Source organism: Pan paniscus, chromosome Y (assembly GCF_029289425.2).
Source record: "Pan paniscus chromosome Y, NHGRI_mPanPan1-v2.0_pri, whole genome shotgun sequence".
Taxonomy (NCBI): Eukaryota; Metazoa; Chordata; class Mammalia; order Primates; family Hominidae; genus Pan; species Pan paniscus.
The window spans coordinates 38,360,090-38,378,445 of NC_073273.2; the positions used below are offsets into that span (position 1 = coordinate 38,360,090).

The following is an 18,356-nucleotide window of genomic DNA, read 5'->3' on the forward strand; positions in this document are numbered from 1 at the left end:
GTTTAAGAAGGAGGAGTGTTCAGGACGAACTAGAAAATCGAAATATTAAGTTTTGGTTTGCTTAAGGAAAAAAAGTGAGACTAATTTTTTTTTTTTTAATTAGGGTTATTACATGTGCGTCCACGTATCTTCCTGTATGTGTTTTTAAAGTTGTTGTGACATTGAGTTACAGGGCTTTGACTCCTGGATATAAAAAGAACACCAAGTCCTGCTAAATCTTAAACACTGAGAGCGATTAAAGTCTCATCTTCAAGCCCAGTAGGAGATTCCAATCAAAATAAACTGCATTTGTGAGACAAAGGGGAATAAATAAAAACTTCAACTCCTCAAGGCCCAGGGACAGTTGTGGAAGAGGTAGGCATAAGATTGTAAGGGCCAATTTTGAAAGATAAAATAAGTTCAATTCCTCTATGAACTAATCATTAATGTCACATGCACACTGATGCAAGATGAGTATATGGGCCCCTGTGTGAGATTAACAAAATTTTCCTGAAGCATTAACCAACCCCTTAATAAAGGTTTTTCAGATTATAAAAAGATTTATGGAAGCTATATCTTATGGTTAAAGTTAAAATTTTATAGGTTGTGGCTGGGCATGGTGGCTTATGCCTGTAATCCCATCACTTTGGGAGGCCAAAGCAGGCTGTGATTGCCTGAGGTCAGGAGTTCAAGAACAGCCTGACCAACATGGATAAACCTCTTCTCTAGGAAAAATACAAAAATACTAGACAGGTTTGGTGGTGCATGCCTGTAATCCCAGCTACTCGGGAAGGCTGAGGCAGGAGAAGTGCTTGAACCTGGCAGGCAGAGGTTGCAGTGAGTCAAGATCATGCCATTGCACACCAGCCTCGGCAACAAGAGTGAAACTCAGTCTCAGAAAAAAAAAAAAAAGAAAATTGTATAGATTGTTTATACAACTTTGACAAACAAATTTAATTGGCTTCATGCTGTTCTTCTTAAGGCTTATTGTTTGGAGAATTAGGTCTTCTTTCAAAGAATAAAGGTTCTTGTCTTTTTCTGAAATCCGTGACTTGTCACTTTCGTTAAATGAATGACTTATTTTATAATGACCTGTGATCCTGTTTTGTGATATTGTCTTTAAAACCTTTGATATTTGGTAAACTTTCCAAAATCAAATGATAAATTTTGTCTTTTTCTGACCTAATTAATTCTTTAAGATACTAGGTTTCCTAATGTCCAAAAAATAACATAATTTGGCTTATTTGGTACAAAAATTATACAAGAAGCATTGTCAGATATGAAATGGTGTTGGTTTGGCTTGTATTTGTATAAATATGTTATTATGTGTTCCAAAATTACAGGAAACTCCTATAGTTCTGATATAACAGTGTATATTATCAATAATCATAATTGTTGTGGTAAAATTATTGCATGCCACAGAGGTAACAAATTTCCTTGTCAGTTGTGTTTTTGACTATGGCTGCTCTAAAATGTTTTGCCATCCACCAACAATTGTCTTGCTTTTGTCTTCAGAAGGTGGTTTTATAATCAGATTTAAAACTCTAGCAGGTGCTCTTGAATGCAGGTTTCTGATAACTTTGGAGAGTGTGACATCAGAATAGAGGAAAAACTTTCAGGACTCATTGAGAGCTAAAATGAGTATTTTATGTTGTTGATGAGTATCAAGCAGAACAGGAATTAACTGCATGGACTGAACTAATCTTTTTGACTTTTTGCTTAAAATGTTGTGAATCTTTTTTTTGGTTTTCAGAGTCTTAAAACTTTTCTTTAGAGCTATTGACAGCTGTTAACAGTTTAGGACACTCCCATGAACAAAATTTGGAGCATATTTGTTTCTCTTTACCTGATTTCTCCCAAAATTGCAAACTATCTGTAAGTCTTCTTAACTTATGGAAATACAGTTATTTGCATAAGTGCCATCAGAATCTGTTTTCATTTGTAACACGACACAATTGGACAAACTGGTTATTTTACCAAGGCTTTGACTGGAATGATGTGCTTTCCTTTAAGGAATCAAACTTGACTTATGGAGCCAAGAAAGCCCTTGAAAAACTGGCCTCATATTTTCTGTACACAGTCCCTGTACAGGGTTTCTGACCTGTGGTAAGTAAAGAATGTTACTTTGTTTTTTGTGTTTTTTTTGTTTTGGGGACAGAATCTCGCTCTGTCTCCCAGGCTAAAGTGCAGTGGTGTGATCTCGGCTCACTGCAAGCTCTGCCTCCCGGCTTCATGCCATTCCCCCACCTCGGCCTCCTGAGTAGCTGGGACTATAGGCGCCCGCCACCAAGCCCAGCTAATTTTGGTTTGTATTTTTAGTAGAGATGGGGTTTCACCATGTTAGCCAGGATGGTCTCAATCTCCTGACCTCGTGACCTGCCCGCCTCCACTTCCCAAAGTGCTGGGATTACAGGCGAGAACATTACTTTCTAACAGACACAGAAGCCCCAAGTTTATCTTGGAACCCCAAGAGGAGAGAAAATCCATCCAACTCAGATATTTGATGGCCCAAATCCATGGCTTAAAAAAATCTTATGTGGGATTCCTTCTGTGGAACAAAGTTCCATCAAAGCCAATTTAAAACTCATGTAAAAAAATAATTATTCCTGCTGCAGTGGAATATAAATAATCTGGCCTGTATATAAATAATCTAGCCAAGTATATAATACAAGTATTTAATATACTTGTGTACAAATAATCTGGCCAAGTATATAATTTAAAGCAAACCAGCCCTACCATAATTTGTCTTTAGGGAAAATGGAAACGGAGAGAGAAAAATTGTGTTTCGGAAAACTATAGTACACCTGTTAGATTCTAAACTTGCCTACTGTTTTGCAGTTTTTATTATCTCTGCAGTTCGGGCTGAATTCTAGTTTTTTCTTGGCTACAAGTCTTCAAAATAATGTTTCTAATTTTTTTCTGCTTTTCCTCCGTTTTTTTCCCCATTTTTTTGAATTCGGAGTCACTGAAAACTAAGCTGCGCTTTCCTAAAGTCCTGCGAACTGAAGCCAGACAACTTAAACCTCAGAAGAAAATAACAGCAACCTATTTATATACATAAGCCACTTTCATACCTGCCTACTGTTGTATAGACTTCAGAGTAATGTGGCCTATATCGATTTTCCAGGAGTATTCTTTTGTGTGTTGTTGTTTTTTCTCCCTTCCTCCTATTTTCTCTTTACAGGATGTGAGACTTCACAACCTGCTAAAAATGAGCTTTCAGGACCTACCCATATAGGAATAAACCATCCTAGCCATGAGAGATCAGATGAAACCTGAGACCAGAGAGACTCATTTGTTGTAAAATAGTTTCTCCAAAAGATTTTATAAAAGAAAAGGGTGGGCTGGGGGGAGTGGGATATGAAAGGAAAATGAATCTTGGGGTCCCCAAATCACTAAGCTCAAGGGATAAGTCAAGTTAGAAACTGTTCCGGGCCAACTTACCTTGCATTCTATTCAAATTCACCCCTCTGCTCACTTAGATGCATATCTGAGTTTCTGTAATCAGAAACTCAAAAGAATGCAGCGGTTTGTCTCTCACCTATCTGTGACCTGGAAGCCCCCTTCCCTTTGAGTCTTCCTGCCTTTGCTTCACTTTATCCCTGCCTTTCTAGACTGAACCAACATACTTCTTAGATATATTGATTGATGTCTCATGTCTCCCTAAAATGTATAAAACTAAGCTGGGCCCCAACCACCTTGGGCGCATGTCGTTAGGACTTCCTGAGACTGTGTCACAAGTTTGTGTCCACAACTTTGACAAAATAAACTTTCTAAATTAACTGAGACCTGTCTTAAATTTTTAGGGTTCCATCAGATATGCATTTCTCTCACCTGAGCATCAGAGGGATGATTTCGAGTTCTCTGTGTTTTTTGTCCACAGGAATTTCCTTGTGGGCAAATTCTGAGGGAGGGATGTAGCTTTTTTATGTTTGGAGCTATTTTATTTAGAAATAAAATGGGAGGCAGGTTTGCCTGAGTCAGTTGCCTGCTTGACTTCCCTTTGGCTTAGTCATTTTGGAGTCCTGAGATTTATTTTCTTTTCACATACCTATTTTATTTATGATGGTTTATGGTCATTGAACCTTGTAACACTGATTACATTTCTTTTCACTTGTCTTTTTTCTTAAGTAGATAAACTTATTTTTAACTTGGGCACAAGAGAGCATAAAAATTATATGAGGTACATAGCCTGCTTAAATAGAATATTTAAAATACGTTTTGTCCACAGAGCTGGAATTCTTTGTAAATGAAAACCAAATTTTACTTAATTTTTAGAGATAGGATCTTGGCTTTGTCACCTAGGCTAGAGTGCTTTGGGGGCGATTCCACCGCAACCTCGAATTCCTGGCTTAAGTGATCCTCCCATCTCAGCCTCCTGGGTGCTTGGACAACAGACATGACACCTTACTTGGCTAGTTAAAAAAATTTTTTTTTGTAGAGATGGGCTTTGCCTGTGTGGCCCAGGCTGCTCTTGAACTCCTGGGTTCAAGTGATCCTCCAGCTTGGGCCTTCCGAAGTGCTGGGATTACATTGCTTCCAGCTTTAGTTTTTTAAATGTTTAACTTGTTTAACTTATTTAACTTACTGTTTATTATTTAATGGAGAGCTTTTAGTGTTTGTCTTTTGAGGTGGGATCTTGCCATGCCCAGACTAGCCTTGAAGTCCTACAGTCAAGTGATCTTTGCACCTCAGTATCCCAAGAAGTAGTGGTAGAGAATTTTTATGTTATGTTCCTTTCTCTGTGTATATGTTTGTGGGAGGACATATGTCCCTTTGTATGTTTGGGCATATATATTTTTTGTGTGAAAGTTATGCATGTTATTGTTGGTCAATACAAGAGGTTTAGAGGCCAGAGAGGAGAAACAAAATGGGAAAAACTACAAACATTCTACCTCCCATGATACCATGCTGTAAAGGCAATCATAATATTTATGTATTTTTTACTTTTTTGTGTTCATTTTTAAAAATGAGATAAAAATAGTTTAAGCTAGAGGCTTCTCTCTTTCATCTTTTTTTTCTAATTTAAGTTTTCCCTAAGTAGGAATTTTAGTAATACTTCATTATATTGATGTATCAAGATTTCTTTAGTTTCTCCTTTGTTGTCTTTAGGTTGTCTACAATATTTTTTGTCATTGTGAATATGCTGTCATGAACATTTTGATGCTGATTATTACCAGATTAGTGTGTTGCGTCAAAGTTTTCATCAGTTGGATTATTTTTCAGTTTAGTAAGTGATGCAAGCCAAAACTAAAACTCTAAGGCACCTTCTCCCCACCCAACCAGTCATCTGAGTAGACTTCCTCCTCAGCCAGGGCAGTCATAGCCCACTGCAACCAGCCAGCCCCTTTCCATTCCAGTATCCCTTTCCCTTTAACAAAATTTAAGGCCGAGCATGGTGGTTCAATGCCTGTAATGCCAGCACTTTGGGAGGCTGAGGTGGGCGGATCATGAGGTCAGGAGATAAAGACCATTCTGGGCAACATGGTGAAACACTCTCTCTACTAAAAATATAAAAATTAGCTGGATGTGGTGGCATGTGGCTGTGGTCTCAGCTACTCGGGAGGCTGCTGAGGCAGGAGAATCGCTTGAACCTGGGGAGGCAGAGGTTGCAGTGAGCAGAGATCATGCCACTACACTTTAGTCTGGTGACAGAATGAGACTCCATCTCAAAAAAAAAAAAAAAAAAAAAAAGATTTTTGAAATGAATTTGTTTTGAAAATATTAGCTTGTTTTCAGTTGTGATACATTTGAAGTTGGTACAGAGTCCATTTTCTTTTATGTGTTAATGTATTGACAATATAGTTGTGTTGACAACTTCTTTTCTTATTTCCAGTTCAGTCTTTACAGAAGCTGACAAGAGATTTCCTTGTATTTTATGGTGGTATGATTGGCCTTAGAGCACTTCAGTTTTGAGATCTCTGCTGTATTTGTATACAAGTATTTTGGAAGGTCAGTTGATAGGATGAATGAAAAACAAAAACTGGTAGTAATGGTACTAGTAATAAGTGGGGATTTTCATGTAGGTAAAGGAACTGATAAATCATAGGGAATCCGTGAGTTCTTAATCTTACTGAGTTTAGTTGTGTTCTTTGATTATTTTGGATAGCTTTAACGGTGAATGAAATGATTAAAATGGAAAAATTAAGTGCAGAAAATATGTTTTAACATTATATAGGATGTCTTGTTTTAGGCATTTATTGCTAGATAACATATGTCCATTCTTGTATTGCTATAAAGAAATATTGGATACTGGCTAATTTATAAATAAAAGAGATTTATTGGCTCATGATTCTGCAGGCTGTACAGGAAATATGATTCTGGAATCCGCTTGGCTTCTGGAAAGGCCTCAGGAAACTTAGAATGATGACACAAGGCAGAGGGGAAGCAGGCACATCTTACATGGCAGGAGCAGGGAGCAAGAAAGAGTGAAGCGGGAGGTGCTACACACTTTTAATAATCCAGATCTGAGTCAGGCATAGCAGCTTATGCCTATAATCCCAGCACTTTGGGAGGCCAAGGCAGGCAGATCACCTGAGGGTCAGGAGTTCAAGGCCAGCCTGGCCAACATGGTGAAACCTCATGTCTACTAAAAGTACAAAAATTAGCTGGGTGTGGTTGCACCTGCTTATAATCCCAGCTGCTCAGGAGGCTGAGGCAGGAGAATTGCTTGAACCCGGGAGGCAGATGTTGCAGTGAACCAAGATTGCGCCACTGCACTCCAGCCTGGGTGAACAGAGTAAGACTCTGCCTTTAAAGTAAAATAAAATAAAATTAAAATTAAAAACCAGATCTTGCAAGAACTCACTGTCAGAAGAACAGCACCAAGGGTATGGTGCTGAACCATTCATGAAGGAGCCATCCTCAAGATCTAGTCACCTCATACCAGGTCCACCTCCATCTAATATTGGGAATTACAATTCATCATGAGGGTTGGTGGAGACATGGATCCAAGCCATGTCACATATTATCCTGACTGTAGTGGTTTAAGATAACAATTTTTATCTCACAATTTATTATGAATACAGGCATGATTTAGCTGTGTCCTTTGGTTCAGTATCTCTTCAAAGCTGTAATCAGGCTTTTCATGTGTTTGTCATCAACTGAAAGATTGACTGAGTATGGTTCTGAGATCTCTCAGGTGATTATTGGCAGAATTAAGTTCCTTTTCGATTCTTGGTCTTATTTCTTCACCCATCTACTATAGTGCATTCTTGCCATGCAGCCCTTTTTATGGAGCAAGTCACTTCATTAGGGCAAGCAAGCAAGACAAGCTGCAGCAAATGCAAGTAACATGGAAGTCTTTATAATCTAATCATGGAATTGACATAGTTAAAAACAAATCATTAGGTAGGCTCCAAATTGATCAGAACATGATTATTGGACAAAACCATGACTGTCAGGAGGCTGCATCATGGGGAGCCATTTTACAAGCAGCACCATGGGTGTTATGGGGGATTTTATTACATTTGTTGTGCTCTTAAGAGTTGAAAGTCTTTAAAAATGTGTAAGTCTGTCGTTTGTCCTTGACTTCTGTCATGTTTTCAAGAATGCATTATGCAATGATGTAGAATACCGTTTGTAAAGTAGTTGTCTAGACTCTAGTGAAAATAATTACAGATCTCAGTTCATCAACGAATCGGTATATTAATGTCATATTTAACAGTTATAGGAATAAACTAAGCATAATAACAATAAATGATCATTTGAATGTTATTATAATTATTATAGTGTCTAAAGCAGTGCTTCTTGACTGGGGCTGATTTTGCCTTCTCATAGGGCATTCGGCAATATCGGGGGACATCTTTGGTTATGATGTGAGGGGATGGTGATTAGCATACACTGGTTGGCATCTAGTAGGTAGAGGCCAGGGATAGTGCTAAACATCATACAGTGCACAGAATTCTCCCACTTGCAAAGAGTTATCTGACCCAAAATGTTAACAGTGCCAAGGATGAGATACCCTGGTCGGCAAGATTATTGTCATTTCTTTGTATAAGACTTCACGTCTGTTACTAGCCTTAAGCCCCATAGTTTGAGAATATACATATATTCTAACAGAATTATTCAGTATAATTAGTATAATGTACAATTTTTTAGTGTATATACATATACTAACCCATAGTCCTTCTTGCTGCAGCTTACCAGGACCAAGCCAACAACACCTGTAATAATCTTAAAATGAGGGTCATTGTATGTGTGTGTGTATGTTCCTTGCCTGATATAAAGGGTATTATTATCTGAGCCACATAAATATCAGCTGTCTAAAAGTATATTGCTTTTATCGAGGATGATTTTAGTAATTGTAAGTACACGCTTAGTGCAGGAATTACGTTAGTGAAAAGAATCATGGGAGGCTTCTTTGGCTTCCTTTTAGCTACACAAAACTAGTAGTAGCTTCCTCAAGGAAGCTTTCTCTTCCAGTTACTCTCAAATATTGTTCACAACTATTTACTGTGTTGATTCCACTTGAAGTTATTTTGACCTAGCTCTCCTCTACATGTTCATAATTACTTAATATTATTTCATCAGATAAAACTAGCCGCAATTGATGTGCATGCTCTGACCTTTTTTATTCCTTCTTATTAGAGTATGCTTAATGTTTGGCTTGCCTGGCCTGTGTTCTCTCATGTCTGACCTACAAGGCCCAGTTCATATGCCATCTTCATGAAATATTGCATCTTTATTCGGTAATGATGTACACTCTTTGAACTCTGCTTGCAATTTTTCATGAACCCAACACTTTCTACTTTATTTAATCTTTTGTGTTTTTGTCTTCTACTGGAACTTAAGTTTATGACTATTGGCATGGTCTCTGGCCCAGTAGTAGTGATGCAGGATTTTCTTCATGGTCCCTTTGCCAGTTGGGGACCTCTGGAAATTGATGCTGGAGGCCTTGCTTGGGACATGCTACCTGCCACAAGAGGTACCCCACCCCATATGCTTGCCCAGGTCCCATCTGGCTTGTGCACTGGTTCTCAAGTTCTTGTCCCGTGCCCAAGAAGAATGAGGATATGCTGACAATCAAGAGAGTGAGCAAAGCAGGGAGTTTTATTGAGTGATGAAACAGCTTTCAGTGGAGAGGGGACAAGGGGATGGTCCTCCTACACGAAGGCTGGAAAGTGTCCCTAATATGGCTGAGTCTGAGGCTTTTTATGGGCTCAGAATGGGAGGAGCAGACCCTAGGTAGTACTGGAAAAGAAAGAATTGATTGTGAAAGGGTGGGCAAACAGCTGGAGAAATTCCCATTCTTGGTCTCGAATTTCATCCAGGACCAGCATCTGGTCTTTTAGCCTTCAGGCCATTTTTGGCTTTATGGGGTTTCACCAGGGACCTATCCCTATCTGCCTAGGCATTTGGCTGCCTCTTACTGCTATAAGTTCCCTCCTCTGAAGAGGTACATCTGACTACCCTTAGGTTAGGGATGAAGACCAGTCTTAACTGCTTCCTGCTGTTACGGGTGCTATTTTGGGAAAACGGCAGTCAGATCTTCCTCAGAGGCCTGCCTAAGGGTCCTCAGTAAAAGGGGCCATCATCCAGGTGTCCTGTTGCATGACCGTTTGGAGTTTTATGCCCTGAAGATGAGAAGCGACAAACCTGGTTATTAGAAGTCACGTATGAAAATGAAACGAGGGAAAGGAGAGCTGAAAAATCTGGAGGCTGCTGACATGCCCAGATAACTGGTGGCTACTGGTATGCCTGTTAAGATTTGGGTGAATGGGGCTTGGCTTTGGTTAGTTCCCTTGGTTTTCTTTTCCCAAAGAAACCTCTGGGTTATCGGCACCCTGTTTACTCTTATTACCTGGCAGGATTTGCAGGATAATTACCCAGAATTAGAATATTTATCCAGATTTTTATATTACCCATCCCTTTTGTTTCTTCTGAGCTGCAGCCAAAGATCACTGGTTGGTTCACAGGAATAAGCAAGGTTAGTTTAAAATGTAGCTAAAACTTACAACAACTAATGAGATTAGAATTACGTAAGTTTTGAAATGTAATTTTTCATTTTCCAGTTCTCATATTTGTTAAAAACAAATCATGATAGGACTCTGAGTTCTTTGCAAAATAAAACTTTAGTTTTTTTCCTTGGCCTGCTTGTTTGTACAAAGGGTAGCAAGAATAATTATTTTTCACATAGGTGCTCTAAATTGTCTTTGATGGAACTCTGCTCCACAAGGAATCTTAGACAAGACCTTTTAAAGCTGAGCTCAGCCATGGGTTTGTACCCTCAAATATCTATGAGTTAGGTAAATTCCCTGTCTTCTTGCAGTCCCAGGATAACATCGGGCTCCTGGGCCTGGTGGAAAGTGACATTCTTTACTCACACAGGTTAGGAGCCGCATACTAGGACTGCATAGACAAGGTATGAGGCCATTTTTCCAGAAGGGGTTTTATTGGCACTGCAAGTCAAGCTTGATTCCTTAAAAGGAAGCACACCCTTGCAGTCAAAGCATCGGTAAAACCACCAGTTTCTCCAGCTGTATCCTGTTGCAAAAGAAAATGGATTCTTACTTCACTAATGCAGATAACTGTATTGCCATAAGTTAAGGATACTCATCAATAGTTTCCAAATTCTAGAGAAACCAGGCAGACAAATGTGCTACAAATTTTGTTCTCAGGAAGATACCTTACTCAATTGTTAAAAGTGTAGGTATCTCAAAAGTTTTCTTGACTCTGAAAAACAAAAAAACAAGGATCCAAAATGTTTTAAGCAAAAAGTTAAAAAAATTCCTGGATGGGCATGGTGGCTCATGCCTGTAATCCCAGCACTTTGGGAGGCCGACGGGGGTGGATCACGAGGTCAGGAGACCGAGACCATCCTGGCTAACATGATGAAACCCCATCTCTATTAAAAATACAAAAAATTAGCCCGGCATGGTGGCAGGCACCTGTAGTCCCAGATACTCACGAGGCTGAAGCAGGAGAATGGTGTGAACCCAGGAGGCAGAGCTTGCAGTGAGCCGAGATTCCACGCCACTGCACTCCAGCCTGGGCGACAGAGAGAGACTCTGTCTCAAAAAAGAAAAAACAAAACAAAACAAAAAAAACATTCCTTCAGTTTTGTTCAGTCCATTCAGTTAACTCTTGCTCTGCTTGATATTCATGAACATTTCAGCTCTTCGTGAGTCCTATACATTTTTCCTCTATTCTAGTGTCACAGTTTCCAGTGTCATCAGAAACTGGCATTTAAAAGCACCTGACAGAGTTCTATAGCTGATGATAAGCCATCTTTTGAAGAGGATCAAGACAAGGCAATTGTCTGTGAATGATAAAATGACCCAATTACAAATACAATTGACAAAGAAATTAGGTTATTAGTGGTTTACAATAACTTAAAATCATAATGTTAATGATGATTGAAAACATATACTCAGACATTAGAATTTTAGAAATCCCACACAATTTTGGAACATACATTATAATTTACTAACATATAACCTGAAGATTAAATATAATTTTTATTTTGCCAATCCCACAGAACTTCCCCATGGGCCCTCTGTAGCATCCAAAAGTTAGGGGTCAGAAGAGATAACCTTGAAACTGAAGTTTGATTTGGGGAAGCTTGTTAAATATGTTAGATATTTAAAACACTTAATATTATGAAGTAGAATTCCAGATTATAATAAGTTATTTAGCCAAAATGATGACTCAAAAATTTTTAAAAAGGCAAAAACCTTTTTTCATTAAAAGAGAAGACTTACTTTCCAATCTACTCCTGTCTTAACTGCCTGTTTTTTGGAAGTTTATTCTCAAGGTGCAAACAAAAGTCTTTAATTATTCTTTCCTATTACATGAAAATCTTATTCAAGGGAGAGAAAGCCAAAATTCACCCTTGATTTAGTCTACAGTTAACATTAACCCCAACTTTTAAATGAAACCTTATAGATGATTCTCTCCGATCTCAGCCAGTTTGACCGTGAGGTGATAATCTTGTAAATCTTTCATAACCCTTTACAAATTTTGTTAAAGAGCAGATCAGTGCCTTAAGAAAACCTTGTTGTGTTTTTATTTAAATGCTCAAATTAGAGACAAACCAAAAAAATACTTTTTGAATTTAGTCAACATGTTCACACAGAATTTATTTTATAAGATTAATTTTTACAAAACTAAAATAGACAAAACGCATTTTATCTAATTTAAAATAAGGCTTCCACCCTCCTAAGGAAAAATTTACTTTGCCATGCCTTTTTATATTTTTTACTGCTAACACATTTTAGTTTTCTTACACACCTTTCGTATAAATCTATTTTCAATAGTTTCAGTTACATAAGGGTAATTCATAGCAATTTGTAATTTTAATGTAAAACCTGGTAAGCTCTTTTGTTGTTGTTTTGGAGACTGAATTTCACTCGTTGCCTAGTCTGTATGGCGCCATCTTGGCTCACTGCAAACTCTGCCTCCCGGGTTCAAGCAATTCTGCCTCAGCCTCCAGGGTAGCTGAGATTACAGGCAGCTGCCACCATGCCTGGCTAATTTTTTCTATTTTCAGTAGAAATGGGGCTTCCCCATGTTAGCCAGCTGGTCTCAATCTCCTGACCTCAGGTGAGCCACCCACCTCGGCCTCCCAAAGTGCTGAGATTACAGGTGTGAGCCACTGTGCCCAGCCGGTTAAGCTCTTTTGATTATGTGCCAGGCACAGATAAAGTTTATGGCACAGCTAGGAGGAGCACTGTTAATTACATATGTCCCCAGGCCTGACCAAATTGTGAAACAGGCAAATCAAACAATTCTCAAAAGCCAAAGAAGCAGTTTATAACCTTGACATTTAGCAAACCTAGAATCTGACCTGCATAATTTAGACTATGTATTTACATTTTGAAAACAATTGTATTTTACCAATAATCTTTAAAACTTTTAATTTCTGAGAGATTAAAGTCGTGAACAAAAAAGGCATTATAGCTTTTTTCCTTCAAAAATATTTCATCTAAGCACATATTTTTCTTTAAGCCAATTAATTAGACCTCTTTTTTATATAAACATAACACACATAACACATATATATAACTACACAAACCACAAACAGAAGATCCAATATTTGCAAGATTTTTAATTTGCTCATCTCCTAATTCGATTACCACCTGGTGGAGCCTGTCCAAAAACAGAGCTAGGAAAACATGGAGGTTTTAGGGCCTAATGAACAGGTATATGTGGAAGCCAAAAGCAGATTTTTGAGAGGGATCTATTCACTTTTAATTTCTGGGGTTCCATGAGGAAAACAGAGTTGTTTTTTTTTTCCTTCCCAAAATGGGGTCCATGTCACATTTTCTGTTTATTCCGAGCAGCCTCATGCTCTCAGAAGTTATCTCAGAGCCTATCATGCATGCATTTAGAGTGGCACAACAAAATGAAGAAAAGTAATTCAGATGACTAAGAAGAAAAAAAAACTTTTTCCAGAAAGTTCCAAGAAGAGGAAGAAAAACATAGATGCCTTTTAAATATACCTATAGCTTGGTCCAGGCATGGTGGCTCACACCTGTAATTGCAGCAGTTTTGGGAGGCTGAGGTGGGTGGATCATGAGGTCAATAATATATAGCTTGGTTATCCACTTTTAATTAAGTATAGCATTCCTTAAGAAAATAATTTAAAACCCCTTGTTACTCAACTTTAGCTATGCCAAGAGGCCAATATTTTTGGCTTTTGACCTTCACCAAAAATATAACCTCACAGGTGAAACCAACAAGCCTCAACTCAAAGTTATGACTTAATGAAGAGTGTATGTGGCATTTTCAAAGAGGTGGTAAGCAGTTTTTACAAAACCTAGACTCTTTAAAGATAGCTCAGAGATAGGATGAGTTAAGAAAGTTAGCTAGAAGTCGTTCATGGAAGGGAAGAGAATCAGCAAATGGTAAAATTCACACACTAACCAGAAAGTACTTAGTCCCTATGCCAATATTGAACCAGGACCACTATTGTAAAATGGCAGACACCCAAAGAAAGTACTGCCACAGGTTTACAAGGTCAAGCTCCCAGGGGCTTAAAACAAGATGGAGACAAGCAAAATTTGTTACTGACCACTTTGATGGCCTGGCTTGAACAGTGGGCTTATTGGGTCATAGGCCGTGCTCTATCCTAGGGTATTCTTATGACAGAACCATATAGAGAGACACATAAAGCATATCAGATTGGCTACAGCTTAAGAGTAGTCTCATAAATCCTTTTTTCTATTAATTAAAACTACAGAGAGGATTTAAATAGTGATTTTTATAACTCATTCTACCAGTTTACACAGGGAGAGCGAGGCCAGAAGTTTGGTAAGAAAAACGGTTTTTTGCTGATCTGTCAGGCTTTTGAGTTCCCTTCCCCCAAGTTGTGAAGACCTATCTATCCTGAAGTCCTGTGAAAGGGAAGTAGGCAATGATACTGTAAAAGTTGTCCCTCCTCAAGATATTTACTCAGATTGGTGCTTGCTTCCCAGTTTTTTTGTTTTGTTTTGTGTGAGACAGAGTCTTGATGTCACCCAGGCTGGAGTGCAGTGGCACAATGTCTGCTTACTGCACCCTCCACCTCCCAGATTCAAGTGATTCTCCTGCCTCAGACTCCTGAGTAGCTGGGACTACAGGCATGTGTGCCACCACACCCAACTAATTTTTTGCATTTTTAGTACAGATGGGGTTTCAGCGTGTTAGCTAGGGTGGTCTCGAACTTCTGACCTTGTGATCCACCTTACTTGGCCTCCCAAAGTGCTGGGATTATAGGCCTGGGCCACCATGCCCAGCCTTCTCAGTTTATTTTTAAGCCAAACAGTTTGAGGTTTGGGGAAATTGACTTTTCCCAGTCTGGGGGATGAATCTGTAGGGATTCTGTAGCATGGGGACACAATTACTCATCTGCAAAGAGGACAGAGGAGGAAAAAGGAAAAAGGTTTTTGTTTTTTTTTTTCAAGGGAGTCCCAGTGATTCAGGATGTATCCAAGAGAAGTGCAGACTGAAGGTGGCTGGTTACTTACCTGGAAGGAGGGGAAAACAGCATCCCTTAGTTCCTGTGTGTTTCCAGTGAATACCTGGGGTACACGAGGGAGAGAAAGAAAAGGCGTCCCCTTTATTTCTTCTGTCTTTATATCCCTGAGTCCCAGTGACTCAGCAGGGTGCTTTCACGCATGTGTAACAGGTAGGAATTATCCGCATTCACCTATCCATTGCCTATTTTTTCTGCTGTCTGTAACTTATCTATGCCATGGATGCTAGCATGACCTGTATCCATAAAATGGGCAGTGGGGGTGGAGATTCCAATTGGCAGGAATTAGTCATGCTCACCTGCACTGTGCCCCTTGACTATTGTCTGCCGCTGGATCCCTCAGATCCATTTTCCTTTCTAGAGCTTCAGCCTGAAGCTTGGAGTTCAGTTTGGGACAAGCAACTTCCTTAGGAAGGTGCATGGTTTCATTAAGTCCAGGTGGCCCTCACCAGACTGCAGCCAGCAGCTGTGAGGGCTACTTCTTCGCCATCTTCTTATAAGCTGAATACTCAGGTATAGCTGTGCAACGGGTTTGTACTGAGACAATGGAGAGAAAGGGAGAATTGGGGATCTGGCCTAGTAAGATGCCTTCCAAAAGAAAGCAAAACCTCTTGCATAGAAAAGCTCCCTGTATGTGGCAGAGAAAAGAAAAGGAAAAAAAAAAAAACAGCTTACATGCAGGGCAGGGAAGGTGCTTGGGGTTGAAAAAGCCTCTTTATGCAAATAGATTCCTCGAGCAGGGAGAGAGACTTTTAACCTCTGCTTCCTGTTTTCCTCTAGGAACAGACAGAAACTGCATTGTTCTGAATTACATATCTGATGGCTGGTCCAAATGCTCTTTCCACCTAGTAATATGTTTGTAGTTTGCAACAACACTTGCAACATTGTAATGAGAGACCCCAGAGAAAAACACCAGATGGTCACTAGAAAAACACCGGATGGCCACTAGAAAAACACCAGATGGCTAGGAGTCAGGGTGTGTCAATGGCTATCAAAGACACCAGATGCCCAGGGTAGGGCAAGGAGCCCCTCTCCCCCCCAGTGTTCCCAGAACTAAAGCAGGAAAACATTTCCAGGAAATACCTCCTGCCGCCTATAAGCCCCCTGACCAACCAGCGTGAGACAGCTAGCTCAGGCCATAATTAGAACCAACTAGTTACTTCCAAACCTCATGCCCTAAGACTTTTCAAATGTGTGACCCAATCAGCTTATTGTAACCTTCCCCTGTTTGAATTTGTAACCTCCCCCTGTTTGAATTTGTAGTTTTTGCCTTTATAAGCAGTGTGTAACAGTCATTCGGGGTCTCCTGGCCTCATACGCTGGGGACCCTAGCGCGCTAGTAATAAAGAGTGTCTCTTTGCTGTAATCTCCGTGTCGAGTGGTCTCTGGCGGCGGCCCTATCCCGAAGTAAGAATCTTGAGAGAGGTTCTAACATTTGGGGGCTCGTCCGGGATTGCTCGCCGCCTGACGACCCCCGACCCGCACGGCGAAGACACACTCGGCCCGGGCCATCGACTGACTGACGACCAGGTGCCCTCAGGTACTTTCGTTTTGTTTTGTTCGTCTATTTGTGTTGCCGGCTAAATCGGAAGAGTACTCAATCTGTATAAGTGTGGAAGGGGGGCAGACGTGCTCGGCACCTTCCCACTTACGCCCCGGGGGACGCCCTGGCGGTTGTCTGGAGGAAAATTGACGATTCCGTCAATCTCTTCACCTCTGAAGGCAGGTTCTCCCTGCCATCTGAATCCTTCGTGGAACCGAAGCACCGCCCTGGCGGTTGTCTGGAGGAAAACTGACGATTCCGTCAGTCTCCTCACCTCTGAAGGCAGGTTCTCCCTGCCATCTGAATCTTTTGTAGAACTGTGGCGCCGATCTCTTGCCGCGCGGCTTCTCTGTGTGTGTGCAGTCTCTGTTTTTACTATTGTCTTGTTTGCCTGTGCATTGGAATCTGTAGACACGACTATAGGACAGACACTGACGACTCCTCTATCATTGACCCTGACTCACTTCCCTGACGTACGAGCGCGAGCCCACAATCTCTCTGTGGAAATTTGCAAAGGGCGATGGCAAGCCTTCTGCTCTTCTGAATGGCCCACCCTCGGCGTTGGGTGGCCCCAAGGCGGGACCTTTGACCTCTCCATTATCTTACAGGTTAAGACAAAAGTAATAGATCTAGGGCCACGCGGCCATCCTGACCAGGTGGCCTATATCATCAACTAGGAAGACCTGGTTCGGGATCCCCCCACTTAGGTGAAGCCCTTCCTGCCCTCGGCTTCCCCTTCCCAGTCGACCCTCCTCGCCTTGGAGGCCCCCCGAGACCAGACCCCGGTCCCCCTGAAACCTGTCCTCCAGGATGAGAGTCAGAAGGACCTCCTCCTCCTAGACTCCCTCCCTCCTCCGCCTCACAATCCCCTCCTTTACCCCCCTCCTTATGCCACGCCCTCACCCCCTGCGTTGTCTCCTGCCCCTTCTTCCACCCCCTCGGCTCCTACTCTTTCTCCAACCTCTTCTTCCACCCCCTCTCAGATCCCATTCCCCTCTCCGGCCCCACCCGAACTCGCCCCTCAGACCCGCCTCAGACACCCCGCCTCCGCTTACGGCGGGCCAAGGACCCTGGCGACCAGTCCGCCTGGCAGTCCTCCCTTTTTCCCCTCCGCACCGTGAACCGCACGGTCCAGTATTGGCCCTTCTCGGCCTCAGATCTCTACAATTGGAAGACCCATAACCCCCCCTTCTCCCAAGACCCGCAGGCCCTGACCTCTCTGATAGAGTCTATTCTCCTCACTCACCAACCCACCTGGGATGACTGCCAACAGCTCTTACAGGTTCTTCTGACGACAGAAGAGAGGAAACGGGTCCTCCTCGAGGCTCGGAAAAATGTGCCAGGGCCAGGAGGATTCCCGACCCAGCTCCCCAACGAGATAGATGAGGGATTTCCCCTCACCCGCCCGGATTAGGACTATGAAACAGCAACAGGTAGGGAGAGTCTCCGAATCTATCTCCAGGCTCTGTTGGCAGGTCTCAAAGGGGCTGGAAAGTGCCCCACCAATTTGGCTAAGGTAAGAACTATTACTCAGGGAAAGAACGAAAGCCCAGCAGCCTTCATGGAAAGGCTCCTAGAGGGGTTTCGAATGTACACTCCGTTCAATCCCGAGGCCCCAGAGCACAAGGCCACCGTGGCAATGTCATTCATAGACCAAGCGGCGCTAGACATAAAGGGAAAGCTCCAAAGATTGGACGGGATCCAGACCTATGGGCTGCAGGAACTAGTGAGGGAAGCAGAAAAGGTTTATAACAAAAGAGAGACTACTGAAGAAAAAGAAGCTAGGCTAGCAAAGGAACAGGAGGAGCGGGAAGATTGACGAGATCGTAAGAGAGACAGGCATTTGACTAAAATCCTGGCAGCAGTAGTGACAGGGAA

General features: G+C 41.2%; 1 protein-coding gene across 1 annotated transcript in view; it reads left to right on the plus strand.

Moving 5' to 3' along the window:
• Positions 1–1,990: 1,990 nt before the first annotated feature.
• Positions 1,991–18,356, plus strand: part of LOC129395521 (probable ubiquitin carboxyl-terminal hydrolase FAF-Y) — a 177,214-nt gene continuing 160,848 nt past the window's right edge. Inside the window, 2 exon segments of the mRNA XM_055106945.3 lie at positions 1,991–2,085; positions 2,942–5,931. The gene's annotated coding sequence lies outside the window, so the exon portion shown is untranslated.